This window comes from Phacochoerus africanus, chromosome 1, assembly GCF_016906955.1.
Source record: "Phacochoerus africanus isolate WHEZ1 chromosome 1, ROS_Pafr_v1, whole genome shotgun sequence".
Lineage (NCBI taxonomy): Eukaryota > Metazoa > Chordata > Mammalia > Artiodactyla > Suidae > Phacochoerus > Phacochoerus africanus.
This window is the reverse complement of record NC_062544.1, coordinates 82061120-82081176: the sequence shown is the minus strand read 5'-3', so window position 1 is coordinate 82081176 and position 20057 is coordinate 82061120. Positions and strand designations below refer to the sequence as shown.

At 41.7% G+C, this 20057-nt stretch overlaps 1 long non-coding RNA gene across 1 annotated transcript in view; it reads left to right on the top strand.

The window, feature by feature from the left end:
• The window catches only part of LOC125111953 (uncharacterized), a 53567-nt gene extending 43314 nt beyond the window's left edge, over positions 1 to 10253 (top strand). Inside the window, exons 2-3 of the long non-coding RNA XR_007130994.1 lie at positions 8032 to 8281; positions 10143 to 10253. This is a non-coding gene — a long non-coding RNA (uncharacterized LOC125111953). The remainder of the gene's footprint in view (positions 1 to 8031; positions 8282 to 10142) is intronic.
• The last annotated feature ends 9804 nt before the right edge of the window (positions 10254 to 20057 follow it).

The following is a 20057-nucleotide window of genomic DNA, read 5'->3' as shown; positions in this document are numbered from 1 at the left end:
TATTTCCTGGAACTCCCAAATCATAGACATTAATCAACAACTATATCAAAGAATACATTGAGATATTAATTAACAACCATATCAAAGAATACATGGAAGCCCATGTTTCTACACTACCTACCTAAATCATCATTCACTACTCTGCCTCAATAGTTTATCATAAAATATTGAATATAGTTCCCTGTGGTATGTAGTAGGTCCTTGTTTACACTTCATCTCAATTTTAAAAGAGGAAGAAAAAAAAGCAGTCTCTGTGGACAGGGACACTGGTCCCCAGAAGCAACAGGAAGTGAACCAGAGATGAGGAAAGGGCTCTGGATCTCCAGCAAACCAAGGCACTCATTAATGTTACCAGAACAAATTCCTGAGGAGGTGTCACCATGCTAATCTCCAGGCAGTATCCAGAATCCAGTTGAGCTCAGGGGTCAGATTCTGAACACTGAAATAGATTCAAATACAGCTCTAAAGATCACAAAAGGGAGGGGAGGGAGTGGGATGGATTGGGAACTTGGGGTTAATAGATGTGGACTATTGCCTTTGGAATGGATTAGCAATGAGATCCTGCTGTTTAGTACTGGGAACTATGTCTAGTCACTTATGATGGAGCATGATAATGTGAGAAAAAAGACTGTGTACTTGTATGTGTAACTGGGTCACCATGCTGTACAGTAGAAAACTGACAGAACACTGTAAATCAGCTATAATGAAAAAAAAAATTTTAAAGAATATTATCAGTTTGTTAAAAAAAGGGGGGGGGTGGAAATTGAAGGGTGAAAATTGCCAAAGGAGGACTTGACAGGAAAAGGGAATTCCTTATGGGACACATTTATTATATTTTTTTAATTGCCAGGTTCTGCTGGAAGGGCAACACAGCATCAGCTCTGAATCCATTTAGTATCCCCAATATATTTTCTCTTTATTTCATTCTCTTTCTCCCTGCTTTTTCCTCTTTAATCAAAAGTTTGGGAGTTCCTGTTGTGGCGCAGCAGAAATGAGTCCGACTAGGAATCATGAGGTTGCAGGTTCAATCCCTGGCCTCGCTCAGTGGGTCAAGGATCTGGCATTGCTGTGACCTGTGCTGTAGGTCAAAGATGTGGCTCGGATCTGGTGTTGCTGTGACTCTGGTGTAGGCTGGCAGCTGTAGCTCCAACTAGACCCCTAGCCTGGGAACCTCCATATGCTGTGGGTGCAGCCCTAAAAAGACAAAAGAAAAAAAAAATGAAAGTTTGACCCTCAAGACAAGTAGGATTTCTGTATCTATGAAACAGACTCACAGACACAGAAAACAGATTTGTTGTTGCCAAAGGGGAGAGGGATAGGGAAGGGATGGAGTGGGACTTGGGGAATAGCAGATGAAAACTGTTATATACAGGATGGATAAACAACAAGGTCCTACTGTATAGCACAGGGAATTCTATTCAATATCTCATGACAAACCATAGTGGAAAAGAATATGAAAAAGAATGTATATATATATGTATAACTGAGTCACTTTGCTGTAGAGCAGAAATTAACACAACATCATAAATCAACTTTTCTTCAATAAAGTAAATTTTTAAAAAGACAAAAAAAAAGACAAATAGGAGTTCTGAAACCACAACATTTTAAAATAAAGTAAAATCCAGTTCTCACAAGGACTCACCTTAAATTTTGGTTCTTTGAAGGGAAACTTCCAGATCACCTGATTAGTGATGAAATTTCAGGGTGCTTTCAAGACATGCTGTACCTGCCTCAATCAAATTTTATTAATTTCCTGGTTTTGGAAAAGTTCCCACAAAAAGGACCTGGGAGAAAAACATTCCCAAATTGCTCTCTACTTGCTCCCTCAGTCTGTGGAACAGATCTTAATAGCCACTAAGTGAAACAGTCCATGTGCTCCCGCAGATGGCTATTGAGAAGAGGATCACACTTATCAATTTGCCAAAACAGAAAGGAAAGAACAAGGAGTGTAGAACTCCACGATTTAGCCAGAGCTTGTTCAAAGTCTCATGAATGGACAGATAATCTGGAGTTGGTTTGTTCTTTCCAAGTCCCCAACCCCAATTTTCACAGCAAACAGTGTTTCCAAAAGGGCAGTCACTACACTCTGATCCTCTGCTGTACACCATGTGATCTGAAAACCATTAGGAAAAGCTGATGCAGCTAACCTGCTTGTTAGTTTGCCAGGGCTGCCATGACAAAGTAGCACAAACTGGGTGGCTAAAATAGAAATTTATTGTCTCACAGTTCTGGGGGCTAGAAATCCAAAATCAAGGCATCAGCAGAGTTGATTCCTCCCAAGGGCTGTGAGGGAAGTGTCCATTCTAAGACGCTCTCCTTGGTTTATATATGGCCATCTTCTCCCTTAAGTCTCTTTCATCATCATCCCTCCGTTTGTGTCTTTGTGTCTAAATTTCTCCTTTTTTAAGAACACTCATTATATTGAATTAGAGCTGACCCTTAAGATCACATATTAATTCAATTGTCTCTGTAAACATCCAAATATGGTCATATTCTGAGGAACTGGAGGTTAGGGTGTTAACACATCTTTTTTCAGGGGGAGCATGAGTCAAGCCATATGCAACTTAGTAACAGCTGATGGGGGAGAGACCCTTCCTCTTAATATCTAGGAAGTCCTCTGTTGGAATTGGGCCTAAGGGAGTTTGGTTCTGGGCCAATCAGGAAGGACAAGGACCAGAATAACAGAGTTTCAAGAAAAAGAGTATATAGTGAATAGGGGATAAAAGGAAGTGTGGAATTACCAGGAATTCTGAGGACAAAGCTGCAGAGGACCTGGAGTCCAGCCAGAATGATTCACACAGGCAAAGATCAAGGTCAGCATTCCTAGCACACATTGTGGATACTAAGCAAGCATCTGTCAAAATGAAAAGAAATGCAGAAGTCTAAGCTGGACACAAATGGAAAAAAATGTAAGGTGGAATTGTATCAACTAGGAAGTCTCATTTGTAAACAACAGAAACTGACTCTGGCTGATTTAAACAAAAAACGAATTCATTAAAAGAATATTAGGAACACAAGGAAATGTTTGGAGTGAGTAATAGTTTCACTATTTTGCTTTTGGTGGTAGTTTTACAGATGTACACAGATGTCAAAATGTATTAAATTGTACACTTCAGTATGTTTATAGGAGTTCCTGTTGTGCTGCAGCGATTAAAGAACCCAACTACCATCCATGAGGATGCAGGTTCAGTCCCTGGGCTCGCTCAGTGGGTTAAGGATCCGGCATTGCTGTGAGCTGTGGTGTAGGTCGCAGATGTGCCTGGGATCCTGTGTTGCTGTGGCTGTGAGGTAAGCCAGAGGCTACAGCTCAGATTGGACCCCTAGCCTGGAAACCTCCATATGCTGCAGGTGCGGCTCTAAAAAGACAAAAAAATATATAAAAAAAGGATATTGAAAACTTCCATACACTGATGGTGGGAGTATCACTTGGTCTAGTCACTTCGGAAAATGATTTGGCAGTGTCTATGAAAACTCAATACAGGAGTTCCCATCATGGCTCAGTGGAAAAGAATATGACTAGTATCCATGAGGACACAGTTTGATCCCTGGCTTCGCTCAGTGCGTTAAGGATCTGGCATTGCCATGAGCTGTGGTGTAGGTCACAGACACAGCTCAGAATCGGCTTTGCTATGACTGTGGTGTAGGCCAGCAACTATAGCTCCGATTCGACCCCTACCCCAGGAACCTCCATATGCCACAGGTACGGCCCTAAAAAGACAAAAAACAAAACAAAACACAAACAAACTGAATATATATCCTATGACTTATCACATCTACTACTGAGGAACTACCCAATACAAATGCACCAAAATCTTTATCAAAAATATGTACAAAAAAACGTTCATAGCAGCAGTGTTCATATTAATAAAAAATGTACCTGCCTATTTGCCCATCAACAGTATAATAGTATGCAGAAAGGGTTAACTCTTCAAGTTTGGACTATTCAAACCCTGTACATTCCCAAAGTCTTCAGAACTAGCCTTTGGCTTGGATCCTGGGAGAAGATCTCTGAGTTCTGGGAATATCCTGCCTGAAAAAGGTGTCTTTATATGTCTAAAGCCGTGGGTTGTACCAGTTACTTTAAGCTAATAATGTGACTTATGTGGATGCCTGTTTTTGTATGGTTGAGCCTTTTGGTCCTGATGTATCAGTTTGATATTTGAGGGTTGGGGGGAGGGGAAGACTGAGTTGCTGAGATCAGTCATGTGGGCACTGCATGCTTACAGTGACTGATCTCCAAAAAAGAAAAACAATCTGGACATCAAGGCTTGAATGAGCTTCACTGATTGGCAACAATTTGCACCAACTGTCACAAATATTCACTGGAAATATTAAGTGCTATGCATGCAACTCCACTGGGAGCAGACAAGCAGAAGTTTGTGCCTGGTTTTCTCTGGACTCAGCCCTATGCAGCTTTTCCCTTTGATTTCAGTCTGTATCCTTGCATTGTAATAAACCTTAACTGGGACATAGTGGTTAATTTTCTGGGTTCTGTGCAAATCATTGAACCTAGTGTGGTCTTAGAGACCCTCAAATGAAAAATGCATTATAGTACAGTTATGTACTGGAATGCTTTACTCTTCCAACAAGAATAAACACACTACAACTTCACAAAGCAATAAGAATGAAACTCTTAAATATAATGTTGGACATACACAGAGGAATATGTGACATGATTCAATCTGTATCAAGTTAAAAAAAAACAGGCACAGGTAATCTATGATGTTAGGAGTCATAATTATGGTTATCCTTGAATGGCAGAGGGTAATGACTGAAGGGGGAATAAGAAAATTTCCAGGATGTTGATAATATTCTCTTTCTTGATTTAGGCACTGGTTATAAGTGTGTTCAGTTCCTGAAAGTTCAGTTTGTGAAAAATAATCACTTACATGAGATTACACACACATGTATACTTCAAATATTGACTGAAAAAAAAGGTACCATCTAAAAGTTGAGAAATATGTTTTATGGAGTTCCCATTGTGGCTCAGGTGGTTAAGAACCCAACATAGTATCAATGAGGATGTAGGTTCAATCCCTGGCCTCGCTCAGTGGGTTAAGGATCTAGCATTTCTGTAGCTGTGGTGTAGGTGGCAGATGTGACTCAGATATGGCATTGCTGTGGCTGTGGTGTAGGCTGGCAGCTGCAGCTCCATTTTGACCCCTAGCCTGGGAACTTCCACATGCTGCAGTTGCAGCTGTAAAAAGAAAGAAAAAAAAAATGTTTCATTTGACAGACTTGCTGAGGAGGCCACTTCTCAGATGGCTCTGAGAGACTGCTCCAAAGAGGTAAGGGAAGAGCCAGGATACATAGTTGTTGCAACAAAAATCAGGTAGTTGGAACATCAAAAGATTACGGTTAAAGAAAAACCAGACATCACGAGTTAATAAGTTTACTGCTTTTCTATGTATGGGAAGAAGCAAGAGTGAGCTCATGGAAATCATTCCTTTGATATTTGTATTATCTAGAGCCAGTATCCTGTTCTTTTCCATCCTGAAGCCCCTCAAGGTGCACCACTGGGGGTAGCTGCAGTGTCTGATGGCTTATTTGCCACAGCATCCTTTATTTACTGAGATGGGAGGCAACATTCTTTGTCTCCACAATAATTTTTAAAAAATGTTAAATAATATTGGAGGGCAGGCAGCATCTCTAGAAAAATTGGACAATCAGGCTGGCAGACTACAAAGCTGGAAAAGAACCCAAAATCTCACCACAGAATAGGTCTAGTGAAAACTCTATTGCTATAGTGCTGGGTACCAGATGGTCATCCACTAGGCCATTGTTATAGCCACTAGGAATGTTGCCTCTAAAGATTGAATGTAGCTGCTCTCATTGCTACTTACTGCTTTCTGTCCCTAGAATAAACTCAGTGTGGTCTCTGCTTCTTCCCTGCACCTGCTTCTTTAGAATATAGAAGAAGTACAAGAATTCTTGTCATGGTCATGGACAAGGGCTAGGCCATAGGCTTTTATCCTCACTGCAAGGATGCTAGAAAAAAACAAGTTAGGCATTTTCAATTCTGAGATGGGATGCAAACTCTGCCTCATTAGAGAAAGTCACAGATGCTGAGAAGTAAAAAGAATGAGAATTGAGATCACAAAATATTCAGCATCCAACAAGGTGAATTTTACAATGTTTGGCATCCAAACAACATTTACCAGGCAAAGAAGTAGGAAAACATGATTCATAATGAGGAGAATAATCAAGTAAGTGCAACTAACTCAGAATTGGCATAGACCTTAAAATTAGAAGATGAGGAAATTTAAACAGTTGTTGTAACTGTATTCCACATGTTCAAAATGTTGAGTAGAAATATGGATAATATAAAAATATAATAAAAATAGAACTTCTAAAGAGGAAAACCATAATGATTGAGATGAAAAATACACTGTTTGGGGTTAATGACTGATTAGATATAACAAAAGAAAAGATTTAAAACATAACAAGAAAAGGTATACAAAATGAAACACAGGAGAAAAAGGAAGGCAAAAAAGTTGAACCATCATGCTGTGGGACAACCTCAAGTGGTCCAATATACCTGTTGTTGGGATCCCTGAAAATAAGAGAAGAAAAAAATGTTTGAAGAAATGATAGCTCTCAAATTTCCAACCTATGGAAACTATAAACCCACAGACCCAAGATCAATGAGCAATAAGCACAAGAAATATGAAGTCAACAAGGCACGTCATCAAGTTGCTCATAACTAGTGATAGAAAAGAAAAATCTTAAATGATTTAGAGTGGTAGGAGAGTATTTCAGAGTTTCTGGATAGATCTGGGATTAGTCCTGGAAATACAAGTTTTCATTATCTTTTTAGATCTTTCAAAAGCCATACACACTCTAGGAGTCCCCGTTTGTGGCTAGATGGTTAACAAACCTGACTAGCATCCATGAGGACACAGGTTCCATCCCTGGCTTCGCTCAGTGGGTTAAGGATCTGGCGTTGCCATGAGCTGTGGTGTAGGTTGCAGACATGGCTCAGATCCCACATTGATGTGGCTCTGGCATAGGCCAGTAGCTGCAACTCAGGATTCGACCCCTAGCCTGGGAACCTCCATATGCTGCTGGTGCAGCCCTAAAAAGACAAAAAGACAAAAAAAAAGTCAGAACCATAGAGACAATTCGGAGGGTGTTACAGTAAGGCAGTGAGTTCAGTGGACCTGATCCAGGGTGGTGAAGTAGAGATGGAAAGCAGGAGATATTTAGGAAATAGAATTGACAGCATTTGAAGACTGTGAAGGTAAAAAGTTGTTCTTACTGGTAGACAGTGTCAATATTCCCTGACTTAAGCAGGGAGACAATATTTTAATTTTAGAGACTCTGAGTTTGAGGTACAAACAGGCTCTTTGTTTAAACCTGGGAAAAGTGTCTGGCATACAGATATAGTTTCGTAAGTCATGAGTACCTAATTTACATGTCCCTAAGTCCTCCAGCCTTCTTGTGATGTCCTTACCCTCAAGATTCAAATAAAATGACTTGAATTTCAAACCCATGCATGAAAATGCAAGAAGTCTGGGTCCAGCAGGCATTCTCAGTACTAAAGCTAAAATATTGCCTATCATTCCACATTACAGCTGCCCAGAGGGTGGGGCCCTGAAGGAACTCAGGGTAGAGACAAATGAGCTACCCACGGTCAGGTCAAGCCCATGTAGCAGACAGCTGTTGCAGCCACCCTTAATGGTGCACTTGAGGAAACAGGATGAGAAAACACAGGATACTGGCCCCAGAGAACTAACATGCATATCAAAGCAATAATTTCAATAAGCATAGACTCTTGCATCTTCTCATAAATAGAAAAGCGCTAAATTCCTAAACTTGAGATGTCTGATTTTCTTTTATTAATAGTAGTCTCTTGATGTTCTGACCTGGTTTTGTTGCAAAAACTCCTATGTATCCTGGCTTCCCCACTTCCTCTTCAGATCAGTCTCTCAGCTTTGAGATGTCATCTCCTGGGCTTGAAGTCCTAAGAATGTCTGCCGAATAAAACAGAACTCTCAACATTTAGGTTGTGCTTTTTTTTTTTTTTTTCAGTTGACATACCAAGTGGGGAAAGAGGCTGCGATTAGGACCTCTGAGGAGAGGGAAATGGTGGCTGTGTCGATATCCCTGAGAGGGTGAAAATGAGGCTGATTCTGAGAGTATTGGAAAACTTCAAGCTGGATTCAACCTCTACTACAGAAATGATAGAAACAAATGCTGTTGCCAAAGCGCTGCTGCCAGCGTGAAGGGGCATTGCTGGTGTGCTTCCGAAGAACAGGAAGCAAAACTGGAACAGAACAGAGTAAGTCCCTTTTTATTCCTTCAAACTTGCAGCTCTCCATTGGGAGAGCCTAATGGGGGAGTAGCTGGCAGAGGGATAAAGTGGTTTGTAGCATCTCAGTAACATTAAGAGTATAGGATTATGCCTTTGAAGTTGAGAAACAATCACTTAATCACTTTCTGCCTGGGCAGAAGGGGGTATCTTATTGCTCTCCTGCAGCTCTGATCAGGAATTGTGGTCCCAAGGAATGGCTGTGTTAAATTTTGCCCAGTGATCTTATGGAGCTGGTTGTGCTTTCAGAAAAGAAGGCAGAATGTGACTTTTGTCATAGGACTCCTCCTCTTCTAGGGACCAGGTGAACTCTGTGCATTTGGGGACAGAGAGGGAGAGAGTACCCAAATTAGGACAATCCTGAAAAGCTGTTGTCTAGTAAAAAAAAAAAATTAATGTGTTGTTTAGCTCTTACATGTTTAAAATTAGCAAAATGAAATTCTTCATTCAGTTGTTATAGCCTGTCTGATACATTTTGAATTTCAAATTGTAGTCTCAGCATTCCATCTGCCTCCACCTATAGCAAGAAACTCAGCCACAGGTTGCAGGGGATTTTGCAGCTCCACCATGTTAAGGTGCCAAGTGGAAGCACCTGTTACAAGTTTGCATCTTCGGAAAACAAAGGGGAGAACACTCCTAACAAGGACAGAAGCAGAAGAAAAATGCAGATGGAAGTTAAGAGTTGTGTACCTGCTGTTGAGGGGGTTGAGAGTCAGTTTTTTTTGTTTTTGTTTTTGATAAGATATGCATGGTAGGAAGCCATCAAAAACACTTGGGGGAAAATTCTTGGGAGGGAGAAAATCTTGACATGCTCTTGGAAAACAGCTTGTTTATGAATTTATATCTCCATCAAATGTGCTGTCATGTTGAGCTTCTTTTACAATTCCACAGAACAGGAGCAATGACAGCACTCTGTTGCTCCATTTGCTGCTTCAACCTTCTATTCTTTTCGAGCTTGACAAGCCCAGAGTTTAAAAGATTGCTTTCATCATGGAGCATCTCAGAATCATAAGATGTCAGATACAGACAGGACCTCAGAGCCAGAGAAATCAAAAAGAGCCGAAAGGAATTCCGTAGCAATAAAAATTTTATAACTATAAACAAAGGCCTCTGAGGAGATAGAGTTAAATGTAAGTGTCTGAAAACTAATACTAAAGAAGGAAAGAGATTGTTTGCGATAGTTCAAGGAAATATCTCAATAAAATTGAATAAAGCAACTGTGAATTAGAATAAGAATTATATTTTAATGCTGGAGATAGTAATGGAGACTTTATTCATTTTGATTAAATTTTGTATACCATGAAATAATCAAGAGCTCCTCTTTCATCCAAAAGACTCAAGCAGTTATACTCTTCTTTTTTTTGGCCACAGTGTACACAGCTTGACATGGGATCTCAGTTTCCAAACCAGGGATTGAACTCGGGCCACAGTGGGGAAAATGTCAAGTCCTAACCACTAGATCATCAGGGAACTCCTTCATACATTTATAAATAAATTCTGAGTAGACAGTATTATTCAAAACTTTACAGAGATGTGGATCCTCACATTTAGGAAAGATGAAACAACTTAGGTAAAAGCAGGCATTGTTTTGGTCATAGTTCCTGAGCCCAGCACTATGCTAAGATCCTCAAGGGCCAATTTCCATCCTAAGGCAACCTGACCACTTGTTATGGGCTGAATGTTCGTGTCCCCCCAAAATTCATATGTTGAAAGCCTAACCTCAGGAAGGGGTCTCTAAGGAAGTAATTACGTTTCCATTAGGTCATTAGTGTCCCTTTAAGAAGAGACACCACCGTACACTCAATTTCTGTCTTTCTGTCTTTGTGTACAGAGACCAAGAAAAGACCACATAAGGACATAGCGAGAAGATGGCTGTTGACAAACGAAGAAAAGAGTCTCTACCAGAAACCACATTTGCTGGCCCCTTGATCTTGGACTTCCCAGCCTACAAATTGTGAAAATAAACTTCTGTTGTTTAAGCCATCCAGTCTGTGCAATTTTGTTATAGCAGCGCAAGCTAAGATACTCACCAATCATATTCATTTTGTTTGGTTCGGTTTGGTGTTTTTTGACTGTGCCTACAGCATGCAGAAGTTCCCAGGCCAGGGGAAGAACTCTAGCCACAGGAGTGACCCGAGCCACAGGAGTGTCCCCAGCCACAGGAGTGATAATGCCAAATCCTTAACGGCCGGTCCACCAGGGGACTCCCAAATCATATATATTGTTATGTAGTATACTGCTCACAGTTATAAATTCATCAGTGATGATGGAGAATTACCATTTGTTGACTGTGTGCTAATTGTTTCCACAGATTTGTTTTATTTTTGATCTCTAAGTAAGAACTTTTTATGGCGTTGGCTTGATATGCTGAGAAATGGTAGCATTAAGTATACATGTATAATGGAGCTTGGTTTGAGCCAAGAGTTATGTTAAAGACCAGGCGTGCACAGGCAGGAAAGGGTCATTATTTGGAAGTACAGGGTCTATGTGTCTTGGGGATGGGGAGGTCCCTGACCACACATCTATTACTTCCACCACAGTAACCCAAACCTAAAATACCTCCCTAGTCACAGAGCTTTAAATGGAAAAGATGACAACATAAATGTTGATTGGTATGCTTTTCAGCTTAGTTCATTTTATAAGTACCAATATTGGGCAACTACAGTGCACCAAGCATTCTGCTTGGAGATAGAGGAGGATCCAAAATAGCTATGAAGGCATTTTATGATGATTAAGAGTTTGGGATTTGTAGTCAACTGGGTGGAATTGCAGTTAGTGACTTACATGCTATGTTCCCAAAGGCAAGCAACTTTACTTCTTTGAGCCTTATTCCTACTTCATAAGGTGCTTATGAGACAGTGCAAGCAAAACACGGTGTCTGAAGTGTATTAAGTCATTAACAAGCTGCTGTTAATAATGTCAAATATGAATATTTAATTACTAATTTTAAATTTTAACTTATTTGAGCCCTAGGAGCTTGCAGTGTCATTTGAAGCTAAACATTGACACACCCCTTTATAAAGGGAACATTGTTATAATAAAGGTTCAAGTAAAATACAGTGGGAAAAATATGTTTCTGGTAGGAGAAAGAATATATTGGTGAAAGTTTTAAAAAGATTGGAGTTCCTGTCATGGCTCAGGGCTTAGCGAACCCAATTAGCATCCATGAGGACACGGGTTTGATCCCTGACCTCGCTTAGTGGGTTAAGGATCAGGCATTGCAGTGAGCTGTGGTGTAGATCACAAACACGGCTCAGATCCCGCGTTGCTGTAGCTGTGTTGTAGGCAAGCAGCTACCACTCCTATTGGACCCCTAGCCTGGGAACCTCCATATGCTGCGGGTGCAGCCCTAAAAAGACCAAAAAAAAAGATGTTAATACCTAAATTATTAAGAAAATTTATTATTTTTCTTTTTGTCTTTTTAGGGCTGCACTCGCAGCATGTGGAGGTTCCCAGTCTAGGGGTCCAATAGGAGTGGTAGCTGCTTGCCTACAACACAGCCACAGCAACAAGGGATCTGAGCCGTGTTTGTGATCTACACCAGAGCTCACTGCAATGCTCAATCCTTAACCTACTGACTGAGGCCGGGGATCAAGTCTGCATCCTCTTGGATGCTAGTCAGATTCATTTACGCTGAGCCACAATAGGAACTCCCAAGAAAATTTAATTTCTAAGCACTAGATTATATTCTAAGTACTTTATCAATTTTCACCTGTGATAGTAAGATAGAAATAGACAAATAGAGCATCTGAAAACAGATCCAAGTTGTTTGGGGCTGAATTGTGTCTTCCCACCCTCCCACAGCCCTGCCCAAATTCATATGTTAGAGTCCTAGTCCCCATTCGCTTAGAAAGTGACTGTATTTGGAGATAAAGTCTTTGAAGTGGTAGTTAGGTTGCAGTGGGATCATTAGGGTATGTACTAATCCAATGCAACTGGTAACTTTACGAAAGAGGAAATATTGACACAGATAGTTACAGAGGGAAGCCCATGTGAACACATGGGGTGAAGATGGGCACCTACTAGCCAAAGAGAAAGGCTTCAAAAGAAACCAACCCTGCCAACATCTTCATCTCAAAACTTCCAGCCTGCAGAGCTATGAGAAAATATATTTCTGCTGTTTAACACACCCAGTCTGTGCTACTTTGTTATGGCAGCCCTAGCAAACTAACACACAATTACATACTAGAACTGAATACTATTGTTCCTCAGTATATATAGGGAATTGTTTTCAGGCCCTGCAGATACCAAACTACAGATGTCCAAGTCCTTTATATAAAATGGCATAGTTATCAACTATACTACAATAAAATCAATTTAAATTTTTTTTTTCTTTTTACAGGCACACCTGCGGCCTATGGAAGTTCCCAGACTAGGGGTCAAATTGGAGCTGAAGCTGCAAGTCTAAGCCACAGCCATAGCCACAGCAACTCCAAATCCAAGCTGCCTCTGAGACCTATGCTGCAGCTTACAGCAACACTAGATCCTTAACTTACTGAGGTCAGGTGTTGAAGCTGCATCCTCATGGAGACTGGTTGGGTTCTTAACCCACTGAACTACAATGAGAACTCCAAATTAAAAAAAAAAATTTAATGGCATAGTATTTGCACATAACCTACATAATCCTCCCACATACTTTAAATCATCTCTAGATTATTTACAATATAAATGGTATGTAAATAGTGAATATCAAATTCAAGTTTTACTTTTTAGAACTTTCCAGAATTCCTTTTCTGACTCTTTTATATCCATGATTGGTTAAATCTGTAGATGCAAAGTGTGCCGATTTGGAGGGCTGACTGTACTACATCATTGTTATAAGAGACTGGGCATCCACAAATTTTGGTATCTTGTGGTGGTGGGAGGTCCTGGAATGAATCCCCCATAGATCCCAAGGGATGAATGTACAAAAATAAAATTTGAATGATATTAAATATCTAAATGCAAAAAGTAAAGCACATCAGAAATATACAGAAATATTTTTGTAACTTCAGGACTAGGAAAATCTTACTATGCAAGTCAGAAAACCCCAAAGCCAAATACATTGACAGGTTTGACATGCATTACAAGGTAGAGGCAGGCCTGCAGTAGAGAGGATAACTCTGAGCCAGCTGCTAAAGGCTTTAATGAATGAAGAACCACCAGGGGAAGTTAAAGTTCTAAGCAACTGCCAGGCCTAGAGAACATGAGGACATCTTATGGCAGCACCAGCCAAGTGAGAACTTTCCATCCTCCCTCCCCAACCCCTGCCTTTGCCCTAGGAGATCCAGAAATCTCAGTTAGCAAGCTAGGGGATGAGGAGAAATGCTAGATTGGGAAAGAGAGCAGGAGGACAACTTCTGAGCAAGTGATCAGAACTTAGCAGGAGCTAGAGGGAGCGGAGAAGATGTACAGGTAAATCGGGCTGAAAACTTTTATTTTCTGAGACTACACAGTACCAAATTGAAAGTGTGCCTATGACTTAAAATTACTATAGGATTTTCCAGGTTTTTTTGGAGCAACTAAAAAAGCCGTGATGGGTGCCCAAAAGTTCACTCCTATATAGAGGAAGTTGAGGGACACACACACACACAAACACACACATATACACACAGCACATTTAAAGGGGCAGTAGGCATCAAAAGTGATGCTTCTTTTTAATGTTACCCTATTTCCTGGGTTTAAAGAACTAGTTACACCAGACAAGACTCAGCTAAAGAGAAAAGAGTCGGGGAAACCTATTCTATATATATATATATATAGAATTTTTTTTTTTTTCTGTTTAGGTCTGCACCCATGGCATATGGAGTTTCCCAGGCTAGGAGGTGAATGAGAGCTGTAGCTGACAGCCTACACCACAGCCATAGCAATGCCGGATCTCAGACTGCATCTGCAACCTACACTACAGCTCACAGCAATGCCGGATCCTTAGCCCACTGAGTGAGTCCAGGAATGGAACTCGAATCCTCATGGATGCTATTCAGGTTCATTACCCCTGAGCCATGACGGGAACCCTGGGGTAACCTATTCTAGATGGCACATATTCTAGATATAGAATAGAACCCTTCAAGGAGTTGTTATTTAAACTGAGATTTAAACTGAGACCTAAAGGATGAAAAAGAGGCAGTCGCATACAGGAAGGCTTGATCTGTACCTCTGCATCCTCTCAAATAATAGTCAATATATTAAAAAGATGAGGGGACCACAAACCCCCAAAACCAAATGCACAGGAAAGAAGAAAAATGCCAATCTTCTGCAAGGAAATTTCAGTCTCCTCCTTAATGGAGTTGGGAGGGATCTAATCCAAGTGCTTCTTAAAACTTTTCAAATAACCTTCCTATTTTCACCCACACTTCCAGAGTTACTTGCTCTGCCAGTTTCTGAGCCTTTAGGGAATTTTGCAGGACACACTGGGTTTCTTCTCATCTCTCTGTGCTGCTACCTCAGATCTCTGCTTGTCTGTTCTGCTAAGTCAGGGGCCACTTGTTCTCTTGGCTTCCAATTTTGTTGCTATCTGTCTCTGTTCTAGGTGTTAGGAATAAAATGCTGACTGATATGTGGATGTGTTTCACGTCCTCATGGAGCTTACATTCCAGGAGAGGAGACAAAACAAGAAACAAATGGGAGTTCCCTTCTAGCACAGTGGGTAAAGGATCCAATATTGTCACTGCAGTGGCTTGGGTTGCTGCTGAGGTGCAGGTTCAATTCCTGGCCCAGGAACTTTCACATACTACAGGTGCAGTCGAAACAAACAAACAAACAACAACAAAAACACGAAACAAATAAATAGAAAAATAGCAAACTGTGAGAATGTTATGGAGGAAACACATGTAACAGGACATTAAAATTAAGTTTCCAGAGTTGCTGTTTTGACCCCTAGCCCCAGAACTTCCATATGCCACAGGTTTGGCCCTAAAAGGACAAAAAAAAAAAAAAAATCAAAGTTTCCATAGAGGCTCTGAGATGCTTCTGATTTTGCATTCCAGAAAAGGTTTAGGGAATTACCTTTGTGGCTCAGCAGGTTACAAACGCAACTGGTAGCCATGAGGATGCAAGTTCAATCTCTGGCTTCACTCAGTGCGTTAAGGATCCAGCGTTGCCATGAGCTGTGGTGTAGGCTGGCAGCTGCAGTTCGGATTCCATATGCTGCAAGTGAGGCACCCCCCAAAAAAGAGGTGCTGGACTATAGCTAATCCAAGTGAAATGCACATAACACTGGCATCACCCCAGAAAAGCACTTGTGCCCCTACCAGATCTACCAAGTGATTTATGTGCACATGAAATGTTGAGAAGCAATATACTGGAATCATATAAAAAGTTTCAAAGGCATAGTGGTACAGTGGAAACGAATCCAACTGGGAACCATGAGGTTGTGGGTTCGATCCCTGGCCTCGTTCAGTGGGTTAGGGATCCGGGGTTGCCATGAGCTGTGGTGTAGGTTGCAGACGCAGCTCAGATCTGGCATTGCTTGGCTCTGGCGTAGGCCGGCAGCTACAGATCCGATTAGACCCCTAGCCTGGGAACCTCCGTATGCCACAGGTACAGCCTTAAAAAGACAAAAGAAAAAAAAACCCAAAAAGTTTCAAAGGCTGTAATTCAAACAGGCTTTACACCCCTCTTAAGCCACACTGTGTTAAAGAAAAAGAGTTCCCTGGTGGCCCAGCGGGTTAAGAATCTGGCAAGTCATTCATCTTTAAAGAAATGTCTATTGAGTAAAAGACACACTCACCTCCCTGGAGGAGGTCGGTGAAGAGTCCCCAGTGAAGGAGCTGTAGATAAGAAAGGCATCTTAGAGAGTTAAATGGTAGGATCAAGTTATGTGCCAGTACATTGGGATTGTGTAGGAGTTCTGTACTTATTCCTAAGCAGTTGTCTCAAACTTTCATGTTCATATGTCACCTGAGGATCTTGCCAAAATGCAGATTCTGATTCAGGAGATCTAGGGTGGGGTCTGAGATTCTGCATTCCTGGGACTGGGTGATGTGACGATAATGATGTTGGTCTATGGACCATAGGATTAGTAAACTTTTTTGTGTTTGTGTCTTTTTGCCTTTCCTTGGGCTGCTCCCACAGCATATGGAGGTTCCTGGGCTAGGGGTCTAATTGGAGCTGTAGCCACCGGCCTATCCCAGAGCCATAGCAACGCGGGATCCAAGCCATGTCTGCTGCCTACACTACAGCTCACAGCAACGCCAGATCCTTAACCCGCTGAGCGAGGCCAGGGATCAAACCTGCAACCTCATGGTTCCTAATCAGATTCATTAACCACTGAGCCATGGTTGGAACTCCAGGATTAGTAAACTTTTAAAGAACACCTAACAAGTCTTGCAAAAATAAATATATAATCCCATGTATCTTGACCTTAATACCTAAGATTTCAGCAATAAAGACCAATTTACATTCTGGTCAAAATCACCCAAGTCATAGTTACCTATGTATAGTCTGGGTTGCAACAATAGTAATGCTCTTTGATGATCCAACAGAGGAAAGACATATATCGTCTCCATGTGTAGGGTAACTGCCTTTGCATTTAAAAAATTTGAGGAGAATCGTATGGAGGAGCAGGACTTTATAAACCTCACAGTGACAAGAAGTTTCTCTACCCAAAATTGCATGCACATTCTCTTTCTTTCATTTTGTGTGTGTGTGTGTGTGTCATTTTTGTCTTTTTAGGGCCGCACCCGTGGCATATAGATGTTCCCAGGCTAGGGGTCGAATCGAAGTTGTAACTGCTGGCCTACACCACAGTCACAGCAATGCTGGATCCCTAACTCACTGAATGAGGCCAGGGATCGAACCCAAAACCTCATGGTCACTAGTCGGTTCGTTAACCACTGAGCCATGACGGGAACTCCCCCACATTCTCTTTCTTTTAGAAACATTGGCTGCCACCTTGATCAGACTTTCCCACCAAATTGGGTGTGCTACACCTCAGGCCTGAGCCTTTCCAACAGGTATTTGAGGATCATGAGGTAACTTGTTCTCTGGCCGCTTAGCTTTTTCCTAAGCAATGGAGTCAGAGAAATGGGAAATGGGGGTTAGATCACTTCTTTATCCCAAGAGCCATCACCTGCTGAGAGAGGCCTAGCCTAATCATACATCTGCTTTCAATTACACCCTTAATTTTCTAACCGCCAGGCATTAGAGGGGAACACACCAGCCTGCTCCACCCTCCCTCCAGCATTCTACTTAGGAAAACATGTCTTTTCCTTATTTCCAAAACCATATTATTAGTTTTATACACAATTAGAGATAGCACAACAGCCAATTTGAAAGTTCATGAGGGTTCAACCATCCCTGCCTTTCCTCTTTCTTCTTCTGGGTTTGTGCTCAGTCCTCTCAGAAGGAGCAAAGCATAGCTGTCAAGGGGAAGCTGGAAGGAAACCATGTCCTGAGGAAAAGGTGACAGGGCTCCAGAGATTTGACCCCAACCCACCAGGAACAATAAACTTTCTGGGGATGTGTTATGTTTCTGTTAAAGGAATGGTTTTCAGCTAAGTCCTAAGAGGAACATCAAGTCTGATGAGAGAAGATGGGGTTAATGGAAGATCTACCCCAAATCAGGGTGGCACTGAAGACAAAGACTAGCCATTTCTGCTTGGGACATGTGTGAGGAGGATGCGATTTGGAGGTTCTTGGTGGGAGGGGCTTCCTGATCCAATATGAGATTCCTCCTTCCCCAGCTAGAAGGAAACACAATATGGGGGTGGAATAAGGAGGGATAGTTGGGTAGCATTGGCTGTGGCTTCTGGCCCGAGGCTTAGATAAAGTTGATTTCTCTGAGAATACTGATAGTGCCCTTGTGACTTGCTAAAAGGAGCTGAGTGAGAGAATTGGAGAGAAACCTGATACCAAGTCAAGATAGGACTGAAAAGACAGAAATTGGGAGAGGCCCACTTGGAACTTGCCATGTACAGAGGCTCCCCTGTGGAAGAGTGGCTTCAAGGAAAGTGATGGGTCCAGGGAAAACCACCACTGCCAGGGAAGTGCATTTTGAGAAGTGGATCTGATAGGAGCTCTCAAAGTGTTCCAGCAAATAGGTATCCATCCTTCAAACTCCCTGTGAGGATCCCTCTGTGGCCATGTTTACCTGACAGTTCCCAAACCAATGGTTCTCAAGGTGAGGTCCCCAGACCAGCAGCATCAGCTTCACCAGGGAAGTTGTCAGAGACACAAAATCTCACTCCTCTTCATAGACCTACTGTATTGCAAACTCTGAGGGTGGGATCAGCCACCTGGGCTTTAAGAAGCCCTCCAGGTGATGCTAATGCCTGTACAAGATTGTCTTAAATAATGCAGAAAAGAACTCTTTTTTGGTGGAGGACAAATGTCCCATGGGTGCAGAGTTATTGTTAAATTTGAAAAATTAATCATTGAAACCAGGAAGCAGAAGGCATAAAAGTTACGTAGCTCATGGAGCAACTAGAAACATCCATGAGGTTTGAACTCTGGCTATAATAGGAACATAGGGGAGCTGGGGAGGGAAGTGATTTGAATGTGATTCTGGGAAAGTAAAAACGCACCATATTCAGCGATGAGATAATTACCCCCAACATGGTGGGGGCGCCAAGAGAAAATGTCAGAGAGAAGAGTGTAAGTGATTTAATTGCACAAAAAGGCAGAAGGTTGGTGCTGCGTGAACTTGTCCTGAGGAGCAATGGTAAATGCCTTCCTCTCCTGTCTCCTGATTTCATTTAAGGCTGTTCTTGGGAGAGCAGGAGGCTAGGCCAGTATCCACAAACGTAGTGGGATGAGAGTGATTTCTCAGTGGGATTCATCATGAAAAATGGTTTCTGTTTTCTGGGCTAGCTGCTTTTCCATCATCTGAACTGCCTGCCCTTCACTTAATATCTGCGTTGGATTAATTCCCAGAAAATAGAACCATTTTCCTGATGGAAACTCTCACCACTGATGGGAAAGAAAAAGAGAAGAGGATTAATGGAGTTTCAGATTTGGTCCTGATGCAATTCGGAAAACCTACCAACTTAAAGCTATCCTGGAGACTCATTTTCTGTTTTCCTTTGCTGTTTCTCACCCTAAATTTAGCACTTGGGTTCCTTTCATTCCTCTTTGCCTTTCCTCTTTAATAAATATACATTGGCATGCATTCATGAAATACCTACTGTGTGCCATGCATAGTGCCGGATGGCTTCACAGACCCACATTTTCATCCATCTTCTCCAACATTTGAAAAGGAGTGAACTATACAATCTCTCTCTTCACTCCCTTGTCACTATTTTATCTAGCTTTGGTTTTGCCTCTTTATATTGCTCTTCGAGTGAAGAGACTGAGATTCCCCATATTTTATTTGTGGAAAAGCGGATAGTTCTTAGAAATCAAAGAGAGAACATGAATATCCTTTCCCTGTGGGACTGCAGCCTCCATCAGTGGCTTTCCTAGATTTGTGGTTTCTGCTGCTTATTTTTCTACTGAACAGAGGACCAGGGGTAGGAGGGATTGGTACAAATAACAGGTCATCCTTCTGCTCTTTATTGTGCTGCTTTGCAAGGGGTGGAATAAATCTCTTATGGCTTCAGGCAGCCATGCTGGGCTCTTCTGGTTCTTGCAGACACACACTGCAGCGGCCAGCACTCTGGCAAACTGCCTTTCACCAAGGCAGCTGAGTCATGGTGACAGTCCACCTGGTACCCCTCTAGGGTGATGTGGCAGAGGTGGCCATATTGTAAACAGAAAGGGACAGTGATGCTCACCTAGGAAACTCTGTGGGTACAAGCCCACATCATATTTGTGTTAAATACTGAGAGAA